General features: G+C 41.1%; 1 protein-coding gene across 2 annotated transcripts in view; it reads left to right on the top strand.

Annotated features, from left to right (window-relative positions):
- The window catches only part of cadm4 (cell adhesion molecule 4), a 166102-nt gene that overhangs the window by 103866 nt on the left and 48228 nt on the right, over positions 1-14008 (top strand). The window contains exon 1 of one of the 2 annotated variants that reach the window (XM_039619346.1): positions 12375-12471. The exons of the other annotated variant lie outside the window; for it this stretch is intronic. The gene's annotated coding sequence lies outside the window, so the exon portion shown is untranslated. Of the gene's footprint in view, positions 1-12374; positions 12472-14008 lie in introns of those variants that run through there. 2 annotated transcript variants of the gene reach the window in all.

Genomic DNA, 14008 nt, shown 5'->3' with positions numbered 1-14008 from the left:
CTGTCAATATAGGGCAGATCCACTGGGGGAATGGACTGAATACAAGAGCCATTTGCAGGAGAGCCTTTTCATGCACTGTCTCTTGGGTCTTCTGAATTCTGTTTGTCACAGAGACATGCAGTGCTGGTGTTTGTAAGGGTCAACAAAGACTGATGACATCCTGATGTAAGAAGGAATAACAGTAGGGTGTCCTGACTGTAAAATTAATGGATAAAAGCTCTACTGATTCTTTTGCATATACATGTGCACTCACCTGGTTTTGCTTTGTATTTTTCTGCACCCACCTCAGTTTCATTTTAAGTAATTTTAACTGCCTTTCTTTTCCTTTCAAATTCTTTTTTTTTATGTGGCACTACTACTCGGTTCATTAAAAACCGACTCTGAATTAGTGTGTCTTTGAGTCTGCAATTTAGATGATTAAGAAACAGAGTGAAAACTAATTTAAAAAATTGCTAATAAAAAAATTCAAAATTAAAAAATGAAATCTGCTGCTCTTGTTCTCAGCTGCTCTTTTAAGTTATTTAGACAAAGCATGGGTGACTGTGGCTGACCGGTTTTAGACTTGTTGGAGCAGGGGAACCATATAAGCTTCTGTGAGAAGTGATATCAAGATTTTAAATTGCAAAATGAAATGCCAAGAAAGTACTTTTGACAAAGTGAAAAAAGTACCCCAAATATTCTCTTTGAAGTCTGAGAAAGAGTGAAACCATTGTGAAACCTTCAAAGGGTTAGTATGCATTTGTCCCCTCAGGTTTCCTGTAGGATGGTTAGGTCTTTTGCTCTGCAGGTTCACAACATGAGCTACAGAAAAAAGAAGAAAAAAATGTTTCTACCTGTGTGGCCGCTTGACCAGCAGAGTTAGAAAGAGGATAGAGACAGCTTCATCTTTAAACACACAGGGGATCATCAAAATCCATCTACAGCTTAAAGGGGTTTAATTAGCAGCTCATTTGAATTTTGTCCCCATTTAGCTCATGTCATTATGTCTCTAAATCATTATCTGAGCTTTCTCTCTGCAAACGTGTCTAAATGGCTGTAAACAGCACTGATCACAAAAATGCTTCTGAATGAGCGAGGATAAAAAACACACGTGAAATTCGATGGAAAAGTATCAGTTTCTTTGAGAAATTGTTGAAATTTGTCTTGCAAAACTGGTAGAAGCAAAAGAAAATGAGACTTATCAGCTTTCTCATCTTGGTGTGAATGCAGAGGGGATAAACTGTGTGAGTTTATAGACACCCTGTGTGTAAATATGGACAAGCTCCTCAGCAGAGTGTTTACTTCATTGTTTATTGGTCACCATATTAGCTGAGTGCTATTTTCTCACCCTTTGGGGACTCAATACGGCCCATAGTGTTTGCTCTTCATTGCAAAGGACCAAATTTTGAATTTTAGGGGATACAATGTGGTATCTGGAAAAAACAAATTCGACAGAGGACAAAGAAAAGTTTCTTTCTTTGCTTTTATTTTATGGCTCACAATGACCTCAGTGTTTGACAGACAAGATGGGAGGAAGGGTGAGAGAGATGAGCTAGCGACTGAAGTGGCAGATGATGCCAGAGATTTCTGTAAATGATAAATAATCCCAGCAGAGGGAGACAAGTGAAGCAAGGGAGTTGGGAATAACGGAGGACATGGGGAGAAGAGTGGAGGACAGATAATTATGCAGGGAATAGGGAATGTCAGAAATGTGTGGCCCCCTGAAAATGCGCCATGGTAGCCCGGTCTCCATGTGAACACAGAGATATGTCAGGGGATGACATTTAAGCATGATTCCTTCGCAAATGAATTCCAAGCAATTATTTGGATTTTCCGTGTCTGGTAATCACACCGAATTTGACTTTATCTTGTTTCATTCAGCCCACATAGGCATACATGCGGGAATAGATGCTGACACTTGCGCACGCTCACGATCTAAACTCACACACTTGTGCGCACATACACACAAAGCCACCCCTATCCTCTCTGCCTCCCTTTGTCTGCCCTGATGAATAAACAATAAGTCATCTTTGTGACAATAAAAGTTGACATTCCACCCTTCCCATGAGCATCTCTTCACAATGAATGGCTCTCAGCACAGTGAAGGAACATCACACACTCAGCCTGTCCCACCTCTGCTTCTCCTTACTGTTTCTTTGCCACTATACTTCCCCCTCCACCCCCCTTCAAGCCCTTTTCCATCCCCATCTCCCTTCCTGGAGTTAAATTCAAATTGTGCAGTGTGCTTGATGAATCCATTGCTACCAAAGCACTTCACAGAGAGAGCTAAATGCGGGCTGAATTAATGGGGGCTCAGGACCAAATAGCTTTCAAAAGGCAGCTTCTTTTCAGCTTTTGCTATTGCTCATGTTCATCTCTCGCTCCCCTTTTTGCTTGCTTTCTTGTATACTCTGTCTCCCACTCACTCATGTTTTTTTCCCCTCCTCCCCTCAGGGCTTAGATAAATACCCTTTTTACCTCTTCCCCTTCTCTGATGAAGATCCCCCCCCCCATCTCTCTCTCTGAAGTCTTTCAAGCTTTCTTGTTTCTGTGTTTTCCATCTATCTATCTATCACTGGGCATATCTCAGTTGCTTCCTTCTTCTCTGTCTCTCTCTTTTGCTACCTCTTTGTTTTCCCTTTCTCATTCTGTCATCACAAATTACCTCTCCTCTCAGTCTCTCCTTCTCAGCACAGCATCCTCTCCATTTGTATGTCTCCCTCGTTGGTCGCCATCTCCCATCAGCTTACTCTTTTTGTTTTTCTTCTTCTTCCCTGCATCTGTCCCTCTATTCCTCTTTCACTCCTTTATGAGCAGCAGGGTGTCTAGAGTCCTCTAGGGTGTGTTCGATGTCACGGTGAGGCTTGTCTTGTCGCCGCAGGCAGCTTTTATCACCATCGACCTAAAAGGAGCACGCACACACACATACACACACATATTCACATGTATGCACACAAATTGCAAGATACTGCCTTGGGAGCAACTAGGGGTTAAACCTTAAGGGACAAGTTTGGCCTAAGGGCTGTGACATTATCAAAGTGCTCTCCTGAATCCAGTACCCTTGGGTATGTGTGTGACTGTGCCATAACTCTTCATTTATATCACTGTTTCCTGTGCGTGTGTGACCGTACATCCCCGTACTGGAATATGTTCCCCAATACGTCACATTTAATCTGTGTGGCTGCAATATGCGTGTCCCCTGTTCTCCAGTATTATGCGAGAGCCATAACTTGTGTGTGCGTGTGCATGTGTGTGCAACCCATCTAGCTCCACCCCACTCCCGTCCTCTCCGTGAACTCTGCCCCAACATTCACCGCAATAACTGCCGGACAAAAAGACCATTCCAATCAGATTCTAGGGACACACACAGAAGGTTAATCAGTTTCATTTCTTAACGATTTTCACTAAAAAAAAGAAAATGGACCCCAAAAAAAAGAGAAAGAAACTCTTGGCTATCAACAGAAGCCAGTTTTCTCTAAAATCTCATGCTCACGTGCACCAGAAAGTTGTTTAGTTTGCCACAGTTTACAGAAAACTGTGCTCCTAAATATGTCTCTGCTAATAGATGGACACAAAATGAAACAGAGATGCAAATTATGCTGCTGATTATACTCGAGATCACTCCTCGTAGAGGCCTTAGAAGTAATTAACAATAACACAATAAGAAAATAAACACTATTGGTGCTGAAAATCTTCTTTTTGTTTGTTTTTGTAAGATACTATTTTGCATTTTTTGGAAAAAAATATTTTCTTCAAAAAATAAAAATGGAAACGAGTGGGTCAACAAGAAGGATACACCAATGTGTTAAGTGTGGAAATTGCTTTGAGGGCGAATGCACATTGTAGCATCAGCACATGGAGAGAAAGACGGGGACAGCGATGAAAGCTAGATAATGGCATCATGTAGAGAAGATGAAACACAGGACATAAAGAAAGAGAGAGAGAGAGTAACGGATTTTGAATACCCAGCAAAACACAGAATGTGACAAGTAGATAAGAAATAGCATGATGCATGGTGACAGGAAGAAGGACAGACGGAGTGATGGAGGGAGTGGCAGTGGAAGAAAAAGGATGGAGTCAAGGAGAGGTAGCAGGATGGAGGTAGTGGGGCAGGAACGGGGTGTAAGGTACAAGAGAACAACAACATGGGGAGAGAGAGGGAGAGAAGGCGAGAGAAAAACGGGGGCTGGTGAAGCGATGAGGCGAAAAAGTACAGCACACCAGGGAGAGATAGAAATGATGGAAGGATCGCAGCTGAGGCACTGGGACAGACGGATAGAGACACAGTGACAGAGAGAGGCACGGGGAGGGATGGAGTGAGACAAAAAACAGGAGGTTTTCAGTGTTTCCTGCTGCCTGAAATGATGGCACAGTACTGTACCAACAGTATGACAGAGTTGCAGCCGGAATTATGCATGTACATTTTTATTAGTATGAGGTGGCCAGAGTGATAATGGAGCCCTTAAAGTAATTCAAGCTCTTAATACTTTAATGGCATCCGTAATGTTCCTGAACAGAGTTCATTGAAATTCACTGCATAAATTACAGGTAACTGTAGAATTTTTAAAAAGTATTTAAAAAGTGGGTATATCTATATTTTATGGCCGCTTGCTGAGGATTTTCCCTACATAGTGTAATGCTCTAATTTTCAAGGTGCTAAAAATGTTGGTTGCATATATTAAAAGAATAAAAAGGACTTTTGCATTTAAAAACTGTGCAAGAATAAAAGAAAAAGGAGACCAGCGTGAAATGAGAGGGAGTCAGAAAGGTGTAAGACACAGACAGAGCAAGACTGAGGCTGATAGTATGCCCGAGGATTATCGGGCTGATTTGCAGCAGATTTGCCCACACGGACAATTGGATCAAAGGCTTGATCAGGACTAGTGGTCAACCTAAATTTATCCGGTAGAGTGAGAGGTTTTAAGATTCAATTTCAGCCAACCCCGTGAACTTGTAGATTGATTTGAACTACTCCAATAATGTCAAACATGTCCAATAATTATCGCTGAACATTTGCAAAGATCCTGGCAAAATCCTGTGCTGCACAGAGATCGTTATGGCTGATCCGACGATCGTGCGTTACCAGTCAGTGCAAGAAGAGTTTATTAAAGCGTGGTGTGAGGAAGAGCATACTGAGGCTGATCTTTTGCCTCCATTGTTGTGTTCACTGAAGTTTCAATTGATTATTTTGTTAGGGGTAAGTCTGCATAAGTAGGTTTGTTTTGGTTTTATAATAACGAAAAAATATTGTGGTTTAGTTAATATTTGTTTAAATTTAGGCAAACTTAAGTTTCTTTATAGTCTTCATTATTTTCCTAATGTTGTTTTAACAGCGTTGGAGACAAAATCGTTCATTTTCACACCAGCTCTAGAAGCCAATATTCGGTTGTTTTGTTGTGTTTTTTTATTCAACTTGAAAAACAAGTAGCACACACTTTTAAAATTACCTAAGACAGAAAATCCATCCAACAACAAAAAAAAAAAACTGAAACTGTGATTTGGTCCTGTTAGAGTTCTAGTTTATCATTATCTCATTGTGCCAGAGTCCCCAGGATGAGTGTTTTCATATCACTGTGCTACAGTGTGCTCTGCTTACTGTCAGTCACCTCACAGCTTCTAGAAAAAAAAAAAAAATCTCTGCTTGGACATCATCCATCTCCAAACATGTTGCATTACACTGTCGCAGTCTAAATATTCTCACAGCAGTATTTTCGTATTTGAGGCATCTTTGTTGGCCAGGATGGTTGTAGATTTCAAAATAGATATGAGGCACAAATGTTGTCCAATCATTATTCATACTGTTTGGATGAGTGAGTGGTACTTCATGTTTCTCTATTCCTGATCTGTCTTTCAGGATACTGATACAAAAACATAAATGCACTGGAAGTCTAGAATGACTTTGTCTGAGGCAGTATATTTGCAAAATAGGTTTGAGTTTTAAAGTCAAAGAGTGCTGCCTACACACAGTGAGCGGGCGAGAAAGAGGAGCAGGGCTGATGAGAATGAGGTTCGAGTGCTTTGACATCAATAATTGTGTCAAAGGAACATTAAAACAGAGTGAAAGGCTTGACAGTGGAGAAGGAAAGGAGATTTCTGCAGGCGACATTGAAACCATATTGACCAACTCCCCGCCCCTTTTTTCTTGATCACACTAGTTTGTCCCAGGGGAGCAACTCACCTGATTGGCTGCCTTTCAGGGGCAGGCTACTCTGGCCCGGAGGTGAGCTTGTTTCCTGATAGGTGGTTGCTAGGCAATGGATGTTGGGTATGGAGAACAGACCAGCTGCAATGGATGATTGTGTGTAACTATGCCTCAGTGTGTGTGTGTGTGTGTGTGTGTGTGTGTGTGTGTGTGTGTGTGTGTGTGTGTGGGAGACAGAGTTTCTGTGGGGGTTGTGTCTGTTTTTGTGCATTTGCATCATTTACTATGTTGGTGTCTTTCCAAAATAACTCACACTGAACAGCACATGTATCAATTAAATGGTGTATGTGTGTGAGTGTATGTGTGTGTGATAGCCTCCTGCAGGCAGAGGAGTGTAATAACTGTCATTACCAAACCATGGGCTTAAGTTCTCATTTAAAGTCTAAAAAGAATTTAAAGGAGAGCTGCTGTCAGAGCCATAGCAATCATAAAACTGTGTGTGTGTGTGAGCCTTAATGTGTGCTGGCTAGAAAGGACGCACATAGAATAAATATACAGACATGCTTTCAGTTATGAAGGGTCATTTGGCATAACTCTAAGGCTTCCATCTGTTATGCTTTCACACACAAACACACACAGCTTAGAATGTATGTATTGTTGCGCAGGCCCCACATAGAGCCTTATTAGGCCTGTTTGTGACTGCTGCAGCTTAATTTAGTCCCCTGCTGGGGGTGTTATTCTCTTCATTAGAATTATCAACAGGTGTACTGGGGCCTTACAAATAAAACCCTGCCTGATAGTGGCGGTTCTACAAGTGTTGGTAATACTAGTCGGGCTCTAATTCTTCTTCTGCTGCTGTGGTTAGTCTTTAATAGCCTCAAATCCCCCAAGTCCCCTTGAGCTAGGTAACCAAGCGTGATGTTGATCAAGCTGAATTAAAAGTGAAATCTTGAATTTTTTTAAACGAGGCGAGAGGTATATAAAATTTAGTCTGCTTAATTGCTGCGAGCTGCCGATTTAATGGATCCCTCTGCTGAGCCTTGGCAGATTTTCCATCCACTTTGAGTAGTCCAGGAGTAAATGAAGGAACGTGCACGTTTGTGTCCTGATTTCACTGTGCCCTGTGTTCTGACAGGTGCTATTGTCTCACTGAAAGACCGTGAACAGGTATTTGCTTGCTGAAGACAAACAGCATCTCGCAGCCCTCTGCACAATAAATGAGGGAAAGAAAGCCCTTAAGATGAACTGATATATTTTCTTGTTCCACTCGGTGTAAGAAAAATAGAAGATGAGCTAGCTTTTGCTCTTCTTAGCCCCAGCTGCGAGTCACTAAGCATCGTGTGTGATTGACAGCCCTTATGAAGGAGAGGGTGAAGTGGAAATTTAACAGATTTCTTTCCATTAATTTTCTTTTTTAACTGAAACTGATACTAATCAGTCAGCAGTCCAGCTTGAAAACAATTAGCATATTGGAGAGGCTTTTTAAGTTTTGCAAGTGTGTGAGTATGTGTGTGGGTGTTAATATGGCCCTCTCTGCATATTAAAAGTACGATTAATAAACTTTAAATATGTCTACTTAATAGTTCTAGCACAGTGACATTGATCTGTGTGTGGTGTGTGCAGATTTTTGCAGATGCATGTTCACTGCTCAGTTCACTGCAAGAGAGCAATAAAGCTTACTATGTAGGTAAAAACAGCAGTGGCGAGTTATAAATGAATAAACAGAGCCTGAGGCCAGTTAGAGCTGAAGGACATGAAGAAGAGAGCAGAATAGAAGAATAGGGCGTGATGAATAAAAACAGTGCTGTGTCAGGGTCACTTGTGTGGAGGCAGTGATAGGTACTGTTGAACTTGCCAACTAGCTGTTTAACGCAGCGCAGATGCACGTGGGCAGTGTGTGAAGTGTTAGTGAGGGAGGGACAGAGAAAGAAAAATGTATTTGATGCTTTTAGATATCTGATGTCAGCAAAAAAAGAAAAGAAAAAACACCAAGAATGTCATCCATATTTTCTCATCAAAAGAAAACAAAAACATGAAAATATTAGCAAGCAAAAAAACACCCAAAACCATAAACCTAAAAGAAAATCAAATCAAAACCCATAAGGCCGTTCGAGTTTTTATACTGGAGTCAGCTGTGACAGATAGACAGACAGTGGATGGGCAAATGGAAAAGAAGTTATAGTCTGTCGAAACACCATAAATTTCTGTTCCAATAAATCATACTTTATTTTTACATCAGTAATCATTACTATAATCCATTTATCAACCATTGGCTCTTAAACCACAATTAGTAGCCTTGTCATGTGTCACAATTAGAGAGATAGTAATTTGTCTGCATTGATCTTCATTTGTCTGACACAGTCGTTTAACTGTGGGTAGTTTAATGTGGGAGGATGTAAAACCTCACACAAAAGCAATCCAAAGTGCTGTTCAAGGTAATAAAGAAGCAGAAAAAAAGTTATGACATGCATATGAACAGGTTGAAATCTATTATGTTACAGTCACTCTAGGGAAAACAATAGTTGCTATGAACTTGCAATCTCATTGCCTTTGAAATCGCTGATTCCAAGTGGTGACTACTCGCAGTGGGCTGCCATCTTCAAAGTGACTTTGGTGCATCAAGACGGCAATAAAACTGCATTAAGATGGAGTCAGTCTGCTATCAGTCTGCTATCAGTTTGTGATTGAATGGGTTCAAGTTGGCAATTAGATCTAATCTGTTTGTGATAATATAGCGATTAACTGTAATAAATTGGTGAAAATTACAAATCTGTTGCCATCTGCCATCTATCTGCATAGTCAGAAGTTCACATTAACTACTCACATTCAGAGTTCAGCCAGAACCTCATAGATTTCAAATAGAAATTCAGAAATTTCTCCACAAATAGTGACATAGTTACTGCAGGGGCGCAATTTAACTACAAAATGACATAGGTGCTGGGAAAACTTGCTGTTACATACGAATATAACCAAAATACAGCCAATTGGCAACAAGATGAGTTGAGTCCCCCTGATGCAGAAGGACGGGTTGTGGATGAGTTACGTTTATTGGCGCAGACTTACTCAGACTGATTGCAATGTGTGGGCAATCTGTCTATATTTATAAATTAAAATCAAACTTCTGCCAGTCTGTCTGAGTCGGACCTGTTTGGAGACTATTGATTCCCAGCAGGTGACCTGTGCAGTCACCTTGTAATCACCCACAGGCTGAGAGTGTTGCACCTCTGGGGGTCACAAAAGTTGAGGCTCCTAACTAGTTGCAATCATTTACTAATTGCAAAAGAATTCAGTGCAATGACTAGGCAGCCATCAATTTCTCCCATTCAGAAGGAGGTTACCATCCTATTTTTGCTTTTGTGTGACTGAGTCATTAATCATCATTTAGTGATTTTCATAAAAGAGTCAGTCAGCAATTCAATGACAGCATGTTTTCTAACATTTTTCTGCATTTAAACATATTTTTAGGTTCTTAAAAACATAAAAAGTCTTTATAAAACAACAGTGTGGCACCAGTTTTTAATTGTTTATAACACGTACACTATATATAATAGATCAAACCAGATATTCTGATTTGCAGAAATCAAATCTCACAACACGTCAAATGCTGTTTTTCTAACAGTGAAAAGTGGGGGGGAAGCCAAAAAAGGACACATCATTAAAAACAAGCAAATTAGTATGAGGGAGGCAAGTGTGGAGGAAAGGAAACTCTTAGAAGTGAAACCAGAAGGACTGCTGTCAGAGTCACCTTGTAGGAACAGTAAGTGAGTGTCCCAGTGAGGGATGTTTGGTACAAGCCTGCTCAAAGAGGAGAGGAAAGGGGCTGGAGGAATACACTACAGAGTGATGAAGGAGGAGGAGTACTTGGGACAGAGCTCTGACAGATTGTCATTAAGAAGGACAGCTGGCTTTTTCCGTAGTGACTCTTATCATCTTTAATCCACACATCAGATACACACACATACAAACTCACTCACATTTTAATTTTTCCTTTCTTCTTTCAGGTACCATCGTCTCATTTAATTTGAGATCTTTGTTTCAAGAGAAACTTCAGCAAATACAAGTGACAGCGCAAACGCGGTGTATGCTAATTTAATAACGCGCTCAGTCAAAATACACATAAAAAGGCAATTATTAAACTTCTTGGCAAATATGAAAGGAAAGGAGATTTTTTATTCTACAGTGTTTTTATATGCAGTTTTGTTTACAAGCTGCTGAAACAAGTCAAATTGGAAATTATGCACAATGTATTTAATTATAACAGCATCTGTGAAATGTTGCCGTATTTATTGGACTTCAAAAAACACAGATGTGAACTGCATAGCTAGCTTTAAGAGAAGGTTCAAAACAACATACATTCGATATAATGGAATGCAATCTGCCTCTTAGGCTGCTCGTTTGACTCCCATATTGTGACTTTAATCTCCTGTAATACAGACACTCAGGTTTGACTTAACATGATACTTACCCATATTGTAAGCTGAAGGAGTTAATCTCTGTAATCATCCCTTTTCTCCTGAGCAACTGTGAAGCAGTACACTCCTGGCTGAAGTTGTAGTCAGACAGAACTTCAATTTTGGAGGTAGCACAATTATACACTGGGTCCGGATGAAATCCGAGTTCAAACTGGGAAGCGAGACAGAGGCAAAGGTGCATCCATTGGAACTGAAATGTTTAAACTTAAAATCTGGAATATCAGCATGGCCCGGGAGGAGTGATGCTTGGACACAATTAAGCATGCTGTAAGTACAAGCATGCACACACATCCACACCCCGTCAAAGAAGCATAGAGGCATAAATTAACTAATTAAAGACAATTTTGCTGACAAATACAACGCTGAAAGTTCCTAAAACTGTGAATGATTCAGTGTGTGTGTGTACTTGTATATATTATAACTTTAATGCAGGGAGACAAAACAGAGAAGAAGGTAAAACCAGGAAGAAGAGGAAACGTGACAGAAAGACAGAGAGAGGCTGGGAAAGAAGATGCAAAATCATGAAGGAGTGGAATGAAAATGCATGACGGGGAAAGAATGGAAAGAAGAAAGTGGGAGAGTGATAGGGAAGCACTAGAGCAAATCAAAGTAAAATTAAGTGCATTTACATATTTAGATGAGCGCTTCTAGTCAGCCTGTCTAATTATTTCATCTCCATTTTTCATTTGCACGCTGTTCGATCCAAAAGCAGCAGGCCGTGAGGAAAGTCTCTTTCTCTCTCTTGCTCTCTCATTCCCTTCACCATTACTTTTATCAAACTCACTCTCAGCCCTCTCTCACTCTTCCTCTGACTCTCCACCCCTTGCGGCCGCCTTTCGTTATCCGGGTCATTAACATACGCTTTTTGTCCATTCGCACTTGTTCTTCCTATCTCCCTCACGCCCCCTGCTCCCACTGTCTCTCACCATGTTTTATGCATACGAGGATACTGCCCCACATGTGTCCGAAAGTCTGTGTGTGTGCGCAAAGGTTCACTGCTAATGCCCCTTCTACAACCATGTTTTATGCATCGCGTTGTGCACCAACCCAATATTAAACCCTTCAAATGAAGTATGTCAGGAGCAGCCAAGCCACGTTAACCTTCTATGACTGATTTTTCCCTCTTTTTTTTATGCCTTCTTTTCACACTCCACAGTTCTGTCTTTCTCCTCCCTCACACACATTTCCTTCTCTGCTTTCTTTCCCCTCTCTTTTTGTTTTTGTATATCCTTTCTGACTAGATTACTCACCCTTGCTGCTATAAATGTCTCTCTCCGTCTACATCCACGCTCATCAGCGCAATCTATTAGTGTCTTGCATGTTTGCGTGCGTGAGCATGTGTATCTTTGACTTGAAGTCCTGGTTTGTTTTTGTGTGCACCTCTTTGGTAGCAATGATTGTATTTAGGCAGAATTGTGTGTGGCATCCAGGGTATGCATTTTCCTGCTACTGTTTGCATCCTGTGTGCTTCTTGCATCGTGAATATATGTGTTTGTGTGTGCACGCGTGTGTGTACGTTTGTGCGGACATGCATGCAAGTGCATCTGCTGGCATAAAAGGTTGTTATGTGCTTTAGGTGTTAATTGGCTGCGGAGCTTCGTTAATATTCTCCTTGCGAGCCTGCTCGTCAGGAACAGAGCCGGCAAACTGATGAGTTTGTGATTTTCCTCCAGAGAGACGAAGAGAAAGAGGGAGAGAGAGCGAAAGGGGGAAAGAGTAAGAGTGACTCCAGTGCAAAGACCTGCTGTAAGGTCATAGTGAGAGAAGAGTCGAGCAAGAAAAGGAGTGGAAAAACGTAACAGAGGAAGAGAGGACAAGCAAGGAGGGAGCGAGAGACATACGAGTGAGGAGCGGGTGGAAAAAGCAACAGACACAACAGTAAGAGAGACAGAGAAAATGAAGGGATAGAAAGAGAAATGTGATAAAAAGCCACAAATGGTTCCACTGAGGCAGCGGGTGAAAGGAAAGATTATATCATGCAAGGGAGAAATTATCCCTTTGTTAGGCGTTAGTGAATTGGCGGAATGGGGGCAAAGCAGTTGGCAGGGCACTCCCCAGCGAGCTGGCCCATCGCTGCTCAATTCTAATCGCATACACTATGGCACGACAGCACACAGCTAACCTGTACCAGACCCTGTTTACAGCTACACATTCACACTGAAATATACAAAGCCTCTGCAGAGTGAATGAAAATGAAACATCATAAGCTGCAGCCTTGACAGGCTGATATGAACATCAGTAACACATCATATGAACATACCTGCAAAGTAAAGGGCAAGATAGTGAGCCGGTGCATACACATGCAGTCACTGACAGCCATTTGTCACACATGCACATATCAGGGAACAAAGGAGGGTTCCAAATACATAACGCACAAATGTTAGCACATGCAGTGGGGACACAAAGAAAAGAGACTGACACATGCAATGCAGCAGAGAAAACTGAGCGGGGAGTTGTACCCTGTCACTGGGAGGTACAATGCCACATGGATAATGAGTGTTACTCCCAGCAGGTAGCAGCGTAGCATGCGACTCATAGCAACACTTGTTAGGAAGCTCAGAGAGTACATTTTAGAGTTGGCAGGTAACAATGTTTGCATTTATCTTACTCAATGAGAGATAACTGAGCTTAGCATTCTGTAGCGCCACAGTATGGCTTCTTACATGGCCGTGCATAAAATGTGCTTGTAATGACTTGTTAAACTTAAACTCTGTATCTTTTTATTATTCCATACATGACGATGGGAAGGGTCTGGAGGAGATTTATAGAAAGTGTCAGGCTTGTATTAAAAAGATCCCAACCTTGCTGGTCAACATGCTTTACACTTTGCTTTACACCTTCTCTTTATCTGAGCAAATGAGAAACCCCGCAGCTACCTTGATTCCTCATGCTTTTTTTTCTGACTGCTAGTGTTACAAATTTTATCTGCACTAACAAGGTCTATGGGCTCTTCTTACATAACCTGCATGATGCCAGGTTAACAACTTGCAAGTGTGCAACTAAAGCTACGCTTTACTAAATGTCATTGGGTTTGCAGACAGTACTTACAGGCACTGTAACTCCTGGCATCCAGAGTCTTGTCAAATTCTGGGATGCTTTGGTACAATGCAATGCAGTCTTCTGAAATATACCATTTGGACTGATTATTGGTTTGCCAGCTATGTTTAATAGGAGAAGTAATTGAAGCTCAAATTATGCTTACTGGCAGTCTTTCAAGTTGATGAAATCCAACTTTCTTTTATAGCTCAGTGTAAGAAAGTTTTTCTTATCCAAAGCACAGGACTTGGACACCAGTATTCACGATTTTTGCCATATTCACTTCAGCAAACCTGCAAACTTGATGCAAATGACAAATAAAGCTCCTTGAATCCTTGAACTCTAACGATGCTGCACTCTTGCTAAACTGAATATTATA

Source organism: Oreochromis aureus, linkage group 11 (assembly GCF_013358895.1).
Source record: "Oreochromis aureus strain Israel breed Guangdong linkage group 11, ZZ_aureus, whole genome shotgun sequence".
NCBI lineage: Eukaryota > Metazoa > Chordata > Actinopteri > Cichliformes > Cichlidae > Oreochromis > Oreochromis aureus.
This window is presented reverse-complemented; position numbering and strand designations above follow the sequence as displayed.